This window comes from Somniosus microcephalus, chromosome 1 (assembly GCF_052327205.1).
Source record: "Somniosus microcephalus isolate GS21.2 chromosome 1, FLI_Smic_1.0, whole genome shotgun sequence".
Taxonomy (NCBI): Eukaryota; Metazoa; Chordata; class Chondrichthyes; order Squaliformes; family Somniosidae; genus Somniosus; species Somniosus microcephalus.
This window is the reverse complement of record NC_140987.1, coordinates 305,935,043-305,948,592: the sequence shown is the minus strand read 5'-3', so window position 1 is coordinate 305,948,592 and position 13,550 is coordinate 305,935,043.

Sequence of the window (13,550 nt, the reverse complement as noted above, 5' to 3'; positions counted from 1 at the left end):
AATGCTTTCACATTAACCAGTGTAAACTGTTTAAATCGGGTGCACAAGGGCCTACAAAAGGGACCAGGTCTGAGAACAAAGATCCTCAGCCTGTAACAGAGTCACAGACCACACAGGCTGGAACAGTAGCCTGCGTGAAGGGAGGGGCCACCCCATCGGAGTGGGAGGTCTCCCCTGTAATTTAGGATTCGGGCGAGGAAGAGCCCGAACAGCTCGACCTCGCCTTAGACCCAATCACGGAGGAGGAAGAGTCAGAGGACGACGATCCCACCCTCGACTCAAGCTTGGGGGAGGTAGGCAATGGGAGCGGAGACTCACTACCTGTAGGGACAGGTGAGGTGGAGTCGGAAGCCACGAATCCCGGCCCCGGGGGGGCGGAGCCTGAGGGAGGGGAGCTGGAGCTGGCAGCTGTGGTGGAACCACAGGCTGTGACGGTGACAGTCCCAACCCCCGGTCCATCAGCCCCGGGAGCCCCACCCAAAGCAGCCACTCGTAGGTCGACTCGAGCGCCCCAGCCCAGAAAGTTTTGGCCAGATTCTCCCCATTTTTCCCAACCTCGGTTTAGAGCAGCCCCACAAAAGCATGGTTCCCGTTCAACAGCGACAGGCTGCGGGGGATCAAAGCCGAAGGCCAGTGCAGCCCCACCGCAGGGTGTGGCACGCTGCAGCCCTCACAGGAATTCAGTAGGCCACCCGGCGGAGGGCGGCGCTGTACATAAGTTAAGTTAGGTAATTATGATGATAGTTTAAGGAATATAAAGTTTACGGTGTTAAGAAATGTTAAGAGTACAATTTTGAAGTCTGCCCGGTATGTGTGCTTGTTTGGGAGCGGGGTCCAGGAACCAGCGCGTCCATTTAATTAGGCCAGCACCTATTGGGAGCCTGGCTACATCATTTTATTGGTTACAGAAACCTGGGATATGATGAAAAAGATTCTCATCGTGTTTGTGGCGATCGGGTGCGGGTGGGCCTACCGAGGCCGCACCAAGGACGTCATCATCTTCGGGTGTTCCGGGGACACGGCCCCCATTGCAATGGATGGGACAGGGGAGCGAGAGGTTGAGGAAACCGTCACCTACTTCCACCAGGGGAGATGGCCAGGTTGGCTGGGGACGAATTCTACGGAATACTCCAGCAATTTCGGTTTTGCCTACCAAGAGACTTCGTTAACGTGCCCTCGGGTGAGGATCCTTGCACCCAGAGTCAGCGTTACCGTGGGAAAGAGGATCTGTCTGGTGTGTAATGGGAACGTACCACTAAGGCGATGGTGGTGGCTGTGAAAGCTGGGAAAGGACATGAGGAACTCTACGGTCGAGCGGGAGCGACTGGGTAATAATACCCATCGGACTATTACGGGGACTCACGGACAATTACGTGTGTGTTGGGACAAATGGTGGGAACCAGATGAAGGAATATATGTCTGTATGTGGGGTTCAAAACACGTTTGCCCCAAAGGCCTTTTCCATCTTCTTTCAGAGGCAGTGGCAGGATGAAGGAAAAGGGATGAGATGGGATGTCAGTACTCGAGCGTGCGGAGCCCCATACTCCCCTATTCCGGTAAACGCCACTGAACTCATCACCCGCCCACGCAAGCCCCTGCCCACGCTTCCGGGAGCACTAGCCCAGAAAGAAGGGTGCCCAACCACCACCAAGGGACCCGGGAACGGTTTAGTATTGGTACCCACCGGTCAGGTGCTGTACCAAGGGGTACACTACGCGGTGGCCTCAGTGATTTTAAACCTCACTGAGGTACGATTGCCGGAGTGGTGTCCCAAAGAAACGGAACAATTATACCAGGTCCTGTTAACCCGAATGTTTAGACAGTTTTACGAATTTGACTTTGCCGACATCGACAAAGACAAATTATACACCACTCCACCAGAAGTTTTGGATCGAGTCGGGAGGCAAAGAAGGGGTACAGTAAATGACATATTCACTGCTTTTAATACCGGGACATCTGTCGTCAACGCTCTAGATAACGTGGAGCTGCAGACACAGATCAACGGTTTAAAAGCCCAGTTAAGGAACATACTGACAGACGAAAATAAGGTAGTGGGTTCTGAGTTACATGAGGACCAGGCCATGACACTACACTTTAAGGAAATAATAGCTGAGCTGGAGAAACACGCGAGAACGGTAAATGCGCTCATTAAGGAGGATCGGAATGCGTCCGATCAAGCTGCGCAAAACGAGGCCTGTGTGCTATACGGGGCGTGGTTACTGGGCGAGGGCCGCAGTAATCTTGAGGATTTAAAACAGGGTTTGGTCCCGTCCTGGATCAGCAACAAGCACTTGCAAGCGCTCCACCCTTTTGAGAATGCATTAAGCCCGTGCCAGCTCAGACTAGCTGCAGAAGCGTACCCAGTCCCAGTGGACTGCGGACGTTCGAATCATACTATCATGGGAATAGTGGTAAGAATGCTGGTGTTGGGTCCCGTAGCAAAGCCCGCCCCGGTATACAGGGTGGAGAACATTGGAGTCATTCAGGGGAGCGCACACATTCGTTACGCAGTGGTCCCGCCTTACGTCATCAGATGGGAGCGTACGATGACAGGCACCGACCTCTCGGGATGTCGGAGCCGGGGAGCACACATCATCCTGTGTCCCCAGCACTTGAATGCCTTTTTGAAACCACAGTGCGGGTTCAGAACCGCTAGCGTGAAGCCGATAAATTGCACCATGGAGGCAATGGCAGAGGACCATGTGCCCCCGCAGGTAGCATATATCGGGGGTGGGACATACTGCGTCACCACTGCAGCGCCTCACTACCGCTACGGACAACACGAGTGGTGTTCGATCAGTGATAGCAGTTTCTGTTTCAAACCCAGGGCCGAGGTTCAAGTGGCACAACAACGAATTGTCCCCATTCCTGCACCCTCCACCGTTCACCTCACTGTCAAAGAGAATTTCACAGACTTGCAATGATTCATCGCGCATTTTGGTTATGTCATTCCCCCTCTTCCCGAACACCTCACCAAGATTTTAAAAGCCGTTATAGTTTCACAGAAACATTTTTACACACTGGAGCAGAAGACTTTAGAGATAGGAAAAGACATATTGGACATAGTCATCCCACCATGGTGGGACTTGTTCACTAACATAGAGGTCCCGGCCTGGATTAGAATAGCATCCCACATCCTAGTAGTGTGTCAGGTTTTAATTGTGATATTTTTGCTATTCGTGCATTGCAAAAGAGGCAAACGCCTCCAGAGGCATGAGAACACAGGAGAATGGAGAGAACGCTATGTGCGAATGGGGGAAGAAGACACCCCACTTTAAGTTGCTGGTATTGAAGGTTAAGCGTCCCTCCATTTTTAGATTTTGGCCATTTGCGCGTTTTTGTTTTAAGCATATGAATATTGTTATGTTATTAGTCGTTCTTAAGTTTTTGGATTAATAAAAGGTGTATGCAGGTGGTGCAAGGGGGTATCAACCCCTGCACATCTGACAGATGAATGTGTTATAGTTTTAGAAGTGCTGCCTATGATTGTCCGAATGTGCACAAAGTAATTTTCGTTTTTTTCGGAAATGGGAACTGCATGTGTCGTGAGGGTCATAGATAGTTAAGTGCCAGGAATGTTTGGATGTGGGGAATCAGGGAAAATTTGCTCACCAAGGATCATTGATACCTCTAGCAAGCTATCAGTATCACAGGGGGGCCTGTAAGATTCGAAATTTTCAGCAATAATCACGCAAGAAAACAGGATAAAATAAGACAGTTTATTGACCAAAGTAAGCTTGCACAGAAAAACCTTGATAAAAGGGCATACAAAATGGCCGCCGGGCCTCGTGATCAGTTTTCTGGACCATTTGATTTCTGTTACTGCAAGCCAGACAGGCTTGTGGATTGAAGACAGTAAGCCCGTGAAAGCCAGTATCGGGGAACCGAAACTCAGGGAAACAGCATACATATTCAATGGATTCTAAGTACAGGATGGGGCCCATCAAGATATGGGCGGACAATGCACGAACACTTATACCCATTTACTGTACAAAGGAGAAACCGTTTAACAGCCATCAAGGGAAACCTCCAGACCGATCAATATGCGAACCGAGTCACGGTGACAATGTAAAAGACATTAAAAGACATTATCGGCCAGGATGGCCAGTTAAGTTATCACCGGCTCCCGTTACAAGACAAAGCGCCCCTGCAGAGATTTCTGCCTGCCAAAATTAATACAAAGACAGGACTATGATTTGGTGGGAGATAAGACTGTCCCAAAAGGGTATAACTATGGATGGAAAGTCCATCAAAGTTACGGACGGTGATGGTTACACAGATCCAGGATCAAGCATGCCTCTTCTACCTCGGTAGCTTCAGAATCGATCAAGACGCTTCGTTTTTTTAAAGACGCTTCGGACGGACAATTTCTGTGAAAGGACAACATGGTCGGTGTTCAGCCAGACAAGGCTCGGTGACGACGGGAAGATGACGAGGGTGGCCCGGGTACTGTTGTCGGGAGATCATCGACGACCCAGGCCGAAGGAGAAGACACCCTCTGGAAAGCCACCGAGCCAGGCGGGAGCGAGAAAGGTCCTCGACATACCATTCGGCCAGAGACCTTCAGACTCTCCCATTTGCATCCAGTTCTTCAACAGCTTTTAGCTGATCCAACCATGACGAGCGCTCATCGAGGCTGTATCTACTGCCCATCGCCTGAGAGAAAAACAAGCTGCGCCAGAAGTTTCCAAATCCACGTGACGACGGAAAGCTGTGCCAAAAGGCTGCGAACCCCTTTTTCGCGATTTTGAGAGTGGTGAGCATGATCCCGAGTTCCTCAGGTCGAAACTTAGTTTAGGTATAGGGGAAGGAGTTAAGGGTAATCCTAATGTGTTTTCCCTTTTACGATGTGCCGTGTGTTCCCCATTTCCATAGAGTCAAGTTCATAAATTTGTGCATGATTGTAGTTACTTTAATCTGTGCCTATGACATGTATTTTGTAATGCTTCAAACTGTTTAAAAATAAAAGCATCCATTTCGTGCTATTCAACCTGGTCTATTGAGTCCTTTCTCTACACTACAGTTCTCTGCATCTAAGTCCAAGGTCTAGAACCGTAGGGGAGAGTGGGTCGAACCACTCAAGGGTAATTATTGCACAAAGCCTGGCAGGAGACCAGAACGAGCAAGAGAAACCCCCTACAAGACAAGTGGTTGGTGGTCAGTCAGCAAGGTGAACTTCTGCCCGTGCAGATAGTGATTGAACTTTTTCACTCCCCACATTAGACTGAGGGCCTCCCTGTCAATCTGGGCGTAGTTACGCTCGGCTGAGGTTAGTGACCGAGACGCAAAGGCTACTGGCCTCACCGAGCCGTCCGGGAATTTGTGCGACAGCACCGCTCCAATGCCATAGGGTGATGCATCACACGCCAACCGAATTGGTAGTGCTGGGTTGAAATGAGCCAACACCTCTTTTGATGTGATCAATGCTTTGCTCTTCTGGAAAGCTCATTTACATTCGTCACTCCACTTCCATGGTACCCCCGTTTGCAGTAGGGTGTTCAGTGGGTGTACTGCGGTTGACAAATTCGGCAAGAACTTATGGTAGTAGTTCACCAGCCCGAGGAACGACCTCAGTTGTGACACATTTTCCAGTGCTGGAGCCTTGACTACTACCTCAATCTTTTCAGGGGACTTATGTAACCCCTCTTTATCAATAACGTGGCCACAATACGAGATCTGCTTCTGGAAATACTCACATTTGTGGTGATTAGCTCGGAGCCTATATTCCTTCAATCTAGTGAGCACCTGCTCCAGGTTGGCGAGGTGATCACTGTCATTTTCGCCCGTGACCAGGATGTCATCCAAATAACACTGGGTCCCTGGAATCCCTTGCAGGACTTGTACCATTGCCCTTTGCCAAATAGCCGGAGCTGATGCTACCCCGAACACCAGCTGATTGTATTGGTAGAGACCTTTATGAGTGTTGATCGTGAGGTACTGTTTCAAGGCTTCTTCTACCTCCATTTGCAGATACGCCTGGGCCAGATCAATCTTAGTGAAGTGTTTCCCTCCAGATAGCAAGGCGAAAATATCTTCAATCCGCGGAAGCGGATATTGTACAGTGTGAAGGACTGGGTTCACTGTCACCTTAAAGTCCCCACAGATGCAAACCTTCTTTGGTTCCCCAGGCGTATTACTCAATGACCTCTTCATTACAGGAATGATGGGTGTAGCCCACTCGCTCCAGTCCACTTTGGACAGTACTCCTGAACGTTCCAAACCTTCCAGCTCTGCTTCGACAGCTGGGCGGATCGCATAAGGTACCGATCTGGCCTTAAAAAACTTTGGGCTTGCATTTTCCTCTATTTTGATCGTCGCTGTTATGACTTTTAGTGTTCCGAGTCCCTGCTGGAACACTTCTTGTGCATCACTTAGCATTTTTGACAGTCGCCCAGGTGTGATGTCATCATCCTTTTTGGCATCTACAGTCAGTGCTTGTATGGAATGCCAATATAGCTGTATCTTCCGGATGCATTCACGTCCTAGTAGTGGTGGTCCTCCATCTGGCAATAGATATAGTGTTGAGATACCGCGGCAAACGTGGGAGTCGAGACCAGAGCTATTGAAAACACAACTGCTTTATTCTAACCACATGGCAAACAGGAACTAGAAAAGCCCGCGCATCCACTTAAATACTTCCCAGACAGGAAGTGCTCCCGGCAGCCTGTCCCTGCGGGAAACAAGTTGCTGGAGGAAAGGGCCCACGGCTGGGGGCTTCTGCTTAGACTGTCCGTGCCGCCGTGAGCGGATTATGTCCAGTGGTGGCGTGTCGCCACAGAGCTCCCCCCAGAATCCGCTTAGGAGGAGTGAACGAGTCGTGACGGTGGTCTAATGGTTCTGCCGCAGCGGCTCTGAGTGGTCGCCGGTCTAGTTGGTTGGGTCAGGCGGTTCGCCGCCGGCTGTGCTGGCTTGCCGGGGGGACGGCCTCTCGTTGGAGGCTGGGCCACGGGGACCTGTTCCCCTGGTTCTGTGTGTGCTGGTTTCAGCCGGTCGATGGAGACTGTGTCGACCCTGTCGCTGAGTCGCAGCTTGAAGACCTTGTCCCCGGTTTGTAGTACCTCGTACGCTCCGTCGTACGGGGGTCGCAGGGGCCTGCGGTGCGCGTCGTGTCGCACGAAGACGAAGCGCGCCTGCTGTAAATTTGGCGGGACGTGAGGTGCGAGTTCGCCGTGTCAGTTGACCGGAAGTGGGGCGAACTGCTGAGCGGAAGAGAAAGAGTTGAGCCGCAGCTGTTCGGCCGACCAAGGCTTGTTAGGCTCCAGGAGGAATTCGCCTGGGACGCGCAGCGATTGTCCGTAGACTAACTCCGCTGCCGAGGACTGGAGGTCTTCCTTGACCGCGGTGCGTAGGCCGAGTAGCACCCACGGTAGGCGGTCAGTCCAGGTACTGTCCTGCAGGCCGGCGCGGAGTGAGGCCTTGAGTGACCTGTGGAAGCGTTCACAAAGCCCGTTGGCCTGCGGGTGGTACGCCGTGGTGCGGTGGAGCGTCACCCCGAGGTTGCGTGCTGTGGCCGTCCAGAGTTCGGAGGTGAACTGGGCGCCTCTGTCGGAGGTTATGTCGGCCGGTACGCCGAACCTCGCAACCCAGGTGTTAACGAATGCCCTGGCGATGTCGGCTGTAGTGGTGGAGGTCAGCGGCACTGCCTCAGGCCAGCGTGTGTAGCGGTCGACCATCGTGAGGAGATAAGTTTGGCCTTGCGATGGCGGCAGGGGACCGACGATGTCGACGTGTACGTGGTCGAAGCGGCGGCTGGGTACCTTGAAGTCTCCCAGGGGTGCTTTGGTGTGCAGCTGTACCTTAGCCCGTTGGCAGGCGAGGCAGGAGGTGGCCCAAGTCCGAACATCTCTGCTGAGGCCGCGCCAGACGAAGCGCTTGGAGAGGAGTTTGATGGATGCGCGGGAACCCGGGTGAGAGAGCCCGTGGAGCGCGTCGAAAACGCGGCGGCACCAGGTCTCAGGGACGACCGGCCTGCGTTGGCCGAGTGAGACGTCGCAAGTGACTGCCGTGGCTTCGGGCCCGTGCGCGACCTTGGCTAGGCGTAGCCCTGGCAGGCTGGTAGCCGCCGAGAGGAGGTCTGGGTCTGTGAGCTGGGCCGCTGCTAGTTGTGCGTAGTCGACCGCGAGGTGATTCGCACAGACGGCGGGACGGGAAAGGCAGTCGGCGACCACGTTGTCTCTACCGGAGACGTGCTGGATGTCCGTAGTAAACTCGGACACGGCCGCGAGCTGGCGTTGCTGCCTAGCGGACCAGGGTTCGGTGTGCTTGGCCATCGCGTACGTGAGTGGCTTGTGGTCCACATACGCGGTGAAGTGGCGGCCTTCCAGGAGGAACCTGAAATGGCGGACCGACAGGTGGAGCGCGAGAAGCTCGCGGTCGAAAGTGGAGTATTTGACCTCCGGGGGGCGCAGTTGGCGGCTGTAGAAGGCAAGTGGCTGCCACGCGCCATTGACCCACTGCTCGAACACGGCCCCGACCGCGTGGTCGGAGGCGTCGGTGGTGAGCGCGACCCGGGCATCGGCCTTCGGGTGCGCGAGCAGAGTGGCGTCGGCGAGCGCGTTTTTGGTGGCGTCGAAGCGGCTGCCGTGTCAGTGGTCCAGGCTACGTCCATCTTGCCGGATTTTCTTCAGAGGGAGTCGTATAGGGGCTTCATGAGGGCTGCAGCTCTGGGGATGAACCTGTTGTAGAAGTTCACCATCCCGAGGAACTCTTGGAGGCCCTTGATGGTTGTGGGGCGGGGAAATTGCTGGACGGCCTGCACCTTGTTGGGCAGGGGGATGGCCCCAGCAGGGGTGATGTGGTGACCGAGAAAATCGATCTCGGTGAGGCCGAATTGGCACTTCACCGGGCTGAGGATGAGCCCGTGTTGGGCTAGGCACCCGAACAGGATGCGAAGGTGTTCGAGGTGTTCCTGTTTGGAGGAGCTGGCCACGAGAATGTCGTCTAGATAGACGAATAGGAAGTTCAGGTCCCGGAGGACTGAGTCCATAAGGCGCTGGAAAGCCTGTGCTGCATTCTTGAGGCCGAAGGGCATCCTCAGGAACTTGAACAGGCCGAATGGGGTGATGACGGCCGTTTTGGGGATGTCCGCGGGGTGTACGGGGACTTGGTGGTAACCGTGCACCAGGTCGACTTTGGAAAAGACGGTTCGTCCGGCCAGTCGGGCCGAGAAGTCCTGGATGTGTGGCACCGGGTATCGGTCGGGGGTGGTGGCGTCGTTGAGGCGGCGGTAGTCCCCGCAAGGGCGCCAGCCTCCGCCGGGCTTGGGGGCGATGTGGAGGGGCGAGGCCCAAGGGCTGCTGGAGCGGCGGATGATGCCGAGTTGTTCCATGGTGGCGAACTCGGCCCGCGCGATTTCCAGCTTGGCCGGGTTGAGTCTGCGGGCGTGGGCAGAAACTGGGGGGCCGGTGGTGGGGATATAGTGTTCCACACCGTGCTTTGCGGCTTTGGCCGAACAGGTCGGGTTAGTGAGGGCGGGAAACTCAGCTAGGAGTGCCGAGTAGTCGTCCGTGGCGTTGGCGAGGCAGTAGGTCGTCAGGCCGGCCGAACGGGCCGGGGTAAAGGCGCCGGGGATGGGGGCCATAGTGTTGATGTCGACGAGGCGGTGCCTCGGAATGTCGACGAGGAGGCCGTGGGCGCGTAGGAAGTCGGCGCCGATGAGTGGGCAGAGGACCTTGGCTGTGAGGAACTCCCAGCGGTAGCGGCGGCCCGCGAAGTCGAGCGTGACCATGCGGGTGCCATATGTGCGGATGGCAGAGCCATTGGCTGCAGCCAGTGTGATACCCCGTGGGCCGCGTTGGATCTCGAGGGTGGAGGCGGTGGTGATGCTGTGCTGGGCCCCTGTGTCACACAGGAATCGGCGGTTGGTTCTGTCGTCAGTGACGTACAGTAGGGGCTCCTTCTGCCCCGCGGCCATCGCGGGGGCCGGTGCGGGGGGGGTTTTGAAGGTACACGGCAGCGTGCAGCGTTGAGCCCTAGCGCCAAAACGGGTGTGGTAGTAGCAGTGACCCGGAGTGGTAGGGCGGTCGGGCCTAACGGGCCGGGAAGACCGCGTGGTCGTTGCCGTGAGGTCGGGCGCGACGTCGCGAGCGGCCTGTGCAGAGAGCAGCCGGTCGGCCTTTTCGGCTATATCACTCAGGTCCGTGGAGCCAGACTCCACAATGAACGGGCGGATGCTGGCGGTGAGCTGCCGAATGAAAAGCGTGCGAAAAAGGGCGCCGGGATTTTTGTCGTCTGAGAGGGACAGCATGTGGGAGAGCACGTCTGATGGTGAAGTGTCACCAAGGCCGGGGAGGTCCAGGAGTTGGCAGTGGCGCTGGTAAGAGGACGTTTGAAATGTTTTAAGTAGCGCAGCCTTCAGATGTTCGCACTTGCCATCCGTTGGTGGATCCTGCAGCGCTGCCCAAACCTTGGGGACTGTAGCGTAGGTGAGCGAGGTGACGAGGTAGTCGTACTTCGTGGCGTCGACTGTAATGCCTTTCAGCCGGAATCTGGACTCAGCTTGAACGAACCAGGCTTCGGCGAGGTTCTCCCAAAAGTCTGGTAATTTAACCGTGACTGCGTTTGTATCCGCCATGCTAGCTTAGGATTCGTCCTGAGCGTCGGGGTCACCAGTGTTGAGATACCGCGGCAAACGTGGGAGTCGAGACCAGAGCTATTGAAAACACAACTGCTTTATTCTAACCACATGGCAAACAGGAACTAGAAAAGCCCGCGCATCCACTTAAATACTTCCCAGACAGGAAGTGCTCCCGGCAGCCTGTCCCTGCGGGAAACAAGTTGCTGGAGGAAAGGGCCCCCGGCTGGGGGCTTCTGCTTAGACTGTCCGTGCCGCCGTGAGCGGATTATGTCCAGTGGTGGCGTGTCGCCACAATAGGTCCATTTTTGGTGTTTCCTTGCCGTTATATATAACTTTCACCCTTATTATTCCTTTGGGGTAGACTTTTTGCCCCATGTACATCTTCAAGACAATCTTTGTATCTCTCAAGGGTATATGTGAGAATAGCCGCTTGTAGTCCCTTCGGTTTTTGACTGTTAGGGCTGATACTGTGTCCAATTCCATTTTCACTTGGACTCCTGCTATCTTGAGCATAATAAGAACACAAGAACATAAGAAATAGGAGCAGGAGTGGGCCAATCGGCCCCTCGAGCCTGCTCCGCCATTCAATAAGATCATGGCTGATCTGATCCTAACCGCCAATCCACAATCAAAGAACCATCTCCTGAATCTAACAGAATTAGACACACGAAATAGGAGCAGGATCAGGCTACACGGCCCCTGGGCCCGCTCCGCTACCCACAGGGCCATGACCGATCCGAACCTAGACTCATGTCCAAATTCCTGCCCGCTCCCCGTAACCCTTAATTCCCTTTACTTCTAGGAAACTGTCTATTTCTATTTTAAATTTATGTAATGATGTAGCTTCTACAGCTTTTTGGGGCAACATATTCCATGGACCTACCACCCTCTGAGTGAAGTAGTTCCTCCTCATCTCAGTTTTGGAAGAGCAGCCCCTTATTCTAAGACTATGCCCCCTAGTTCTAATTTCACCCATTATCGGGAACATCTTCCCCGCATCCACCCGATCCGACCCCTTCACAATCTTATATGTTTCAATAAGATCGCCTCTCATTCTTCTGAACTCCAATGAGTAGAGTCCCAATCTACTCAACCTCTCCTCACATGTCCATCCCCTCATCCCTGGGATTAACTGAGTGATTAAGAAGGCCAATGGAATGTTGGCTTTCATTGCTAGGGGGATAGAATATAAAAATAGGGAGGTATTGCTTCAGTTGTACAAGGTATTGGTGAGACCGCACCTGGAATACTGCGTACAGCTTTGGTGTCCATACTTAAGAAAGGACATACTTGCTCTCGAGTCAGTACAATGAAGGTTCACTCGGTTAATCCTGGGGATGAGGGGATGGACATTTGAGGAGAGGTTGAGTAGATTGGGACTCTACTCATTGGAGTTCAGAAGAATGAGAGGCAATCTTATTGAAACATATAAGATTGTGAAGGGGTTGGATCGGGTGGCTGCGGGGAAGATGTTCCCGATGATGGGTGAAACTAGAACTAGGGGGCATAGTCTTAGAATAAGGGGCTGCTCTTTCAAAACTGAGATGAGGAGGAACTACTTCACTCAGAGGGTGGTAGGTCCATGGAATATGCTGCCCCAAAAAGCTGTCGAAGCTACATCATTACATAAATTTAAAACAGAAATAGACAGTTTCCTAGTAGAAAAGGGAATTAAGGGTTACGGGGAGCGGGCAGGAATTTGGACATGAGTCTAGGTTCGAATAGGTCATGGCCCTGTGGGTAGCGGAGCGGGCCCAGGGGCCGTGTAGCCTGATCCTGCTCCTGTTTTCGTGTGTCTAATGCTGTTAGATTCAGGAGATAGTCCTGTCATAGTGGATTGGCGGTTAGGATCAGATCAGCCATGATCTTATTGAATGGCGGAGCAGGCTCGAGGGGCCAATTGGCCTACTCCTGCTCCTACTTCTTATGTTCTTATGTTCTTATGAACCTTCTTTGTACTGACTCGAGAGCAAGTATGTCCTTTCTGAATTATGGACACCAAAACTGTACGCAGTATTCCAGGTGCGGCCTCACCAATACCTTGTACAACTGAAGCAATACCTCCCTATTTTTATATTCTATCCCCCTAGCAATGAAAGCCAACATTCCGTTGGCCTTCTTAATCACTTGCTGCACCTGCATACTAACCTTTTGAGTTTCGTGCACCAGGACTCCCAGATCCCTTTGTACTTCAGTACTTTCCAGTTTCTTCCCATTAAGATAATAACTTTCTCTACGATTTTTCCTGCCAAAGTGCATAACCTCACACTTTCCAGTATTGTTTTCCATCTGCCAAATCTCTGCCCACTTACTTAGCCTGTCGATGTCCCCTTGCAGGTTTTTTATGTCCTCCTCACTCACTACTTTCCCTCCCATCTTAGTAGCATCTGCAAACTTTGATATGTTACACTCGGTCTTCTCCTCCAAATCGTTAATATAGATTGTAAAGAGTTGGGGATCCAGCACTGACCCCTGCAGAACACCACTAGTTACTGATTGCCAGTCTGAGAATGAACCATTTATCCCAACTCTCTGCCTTCTGTTAGATAGCCAATCCTCTATCCATGCCAGAATATTACCCCCAATCCCGTGATTTTTTATCTTAAGCAATAATCTTTTGTGTGGCACCTTGTCAAATGCCTTTTGGAAGTCTAAATACACTACGTCCACTGGTTCCCCTTTATCCACCCTATATGTTACTTCCTCAAAAAACTCCAGCAAATTTGTCAAACATGACTTCCCCTTCATAAAACCATGCTGACTTTGTCCTATTAAATTATGATTATCCAAATGTCCTGTTACTGTCTCCTTAATAATGGACTCCAAAATTTTATCTACCACACATGTTAGGCTAACCGATCTATAGTTTCCAGCCTTCTGTCTACTGCCCTTTTTAAATAAGGTTGTTACATTAGCAGTTTTCCAGTCTGCCGGGTCCTTTGCCGAGTCCAGGGAGTTTTGGAAAATTATTACC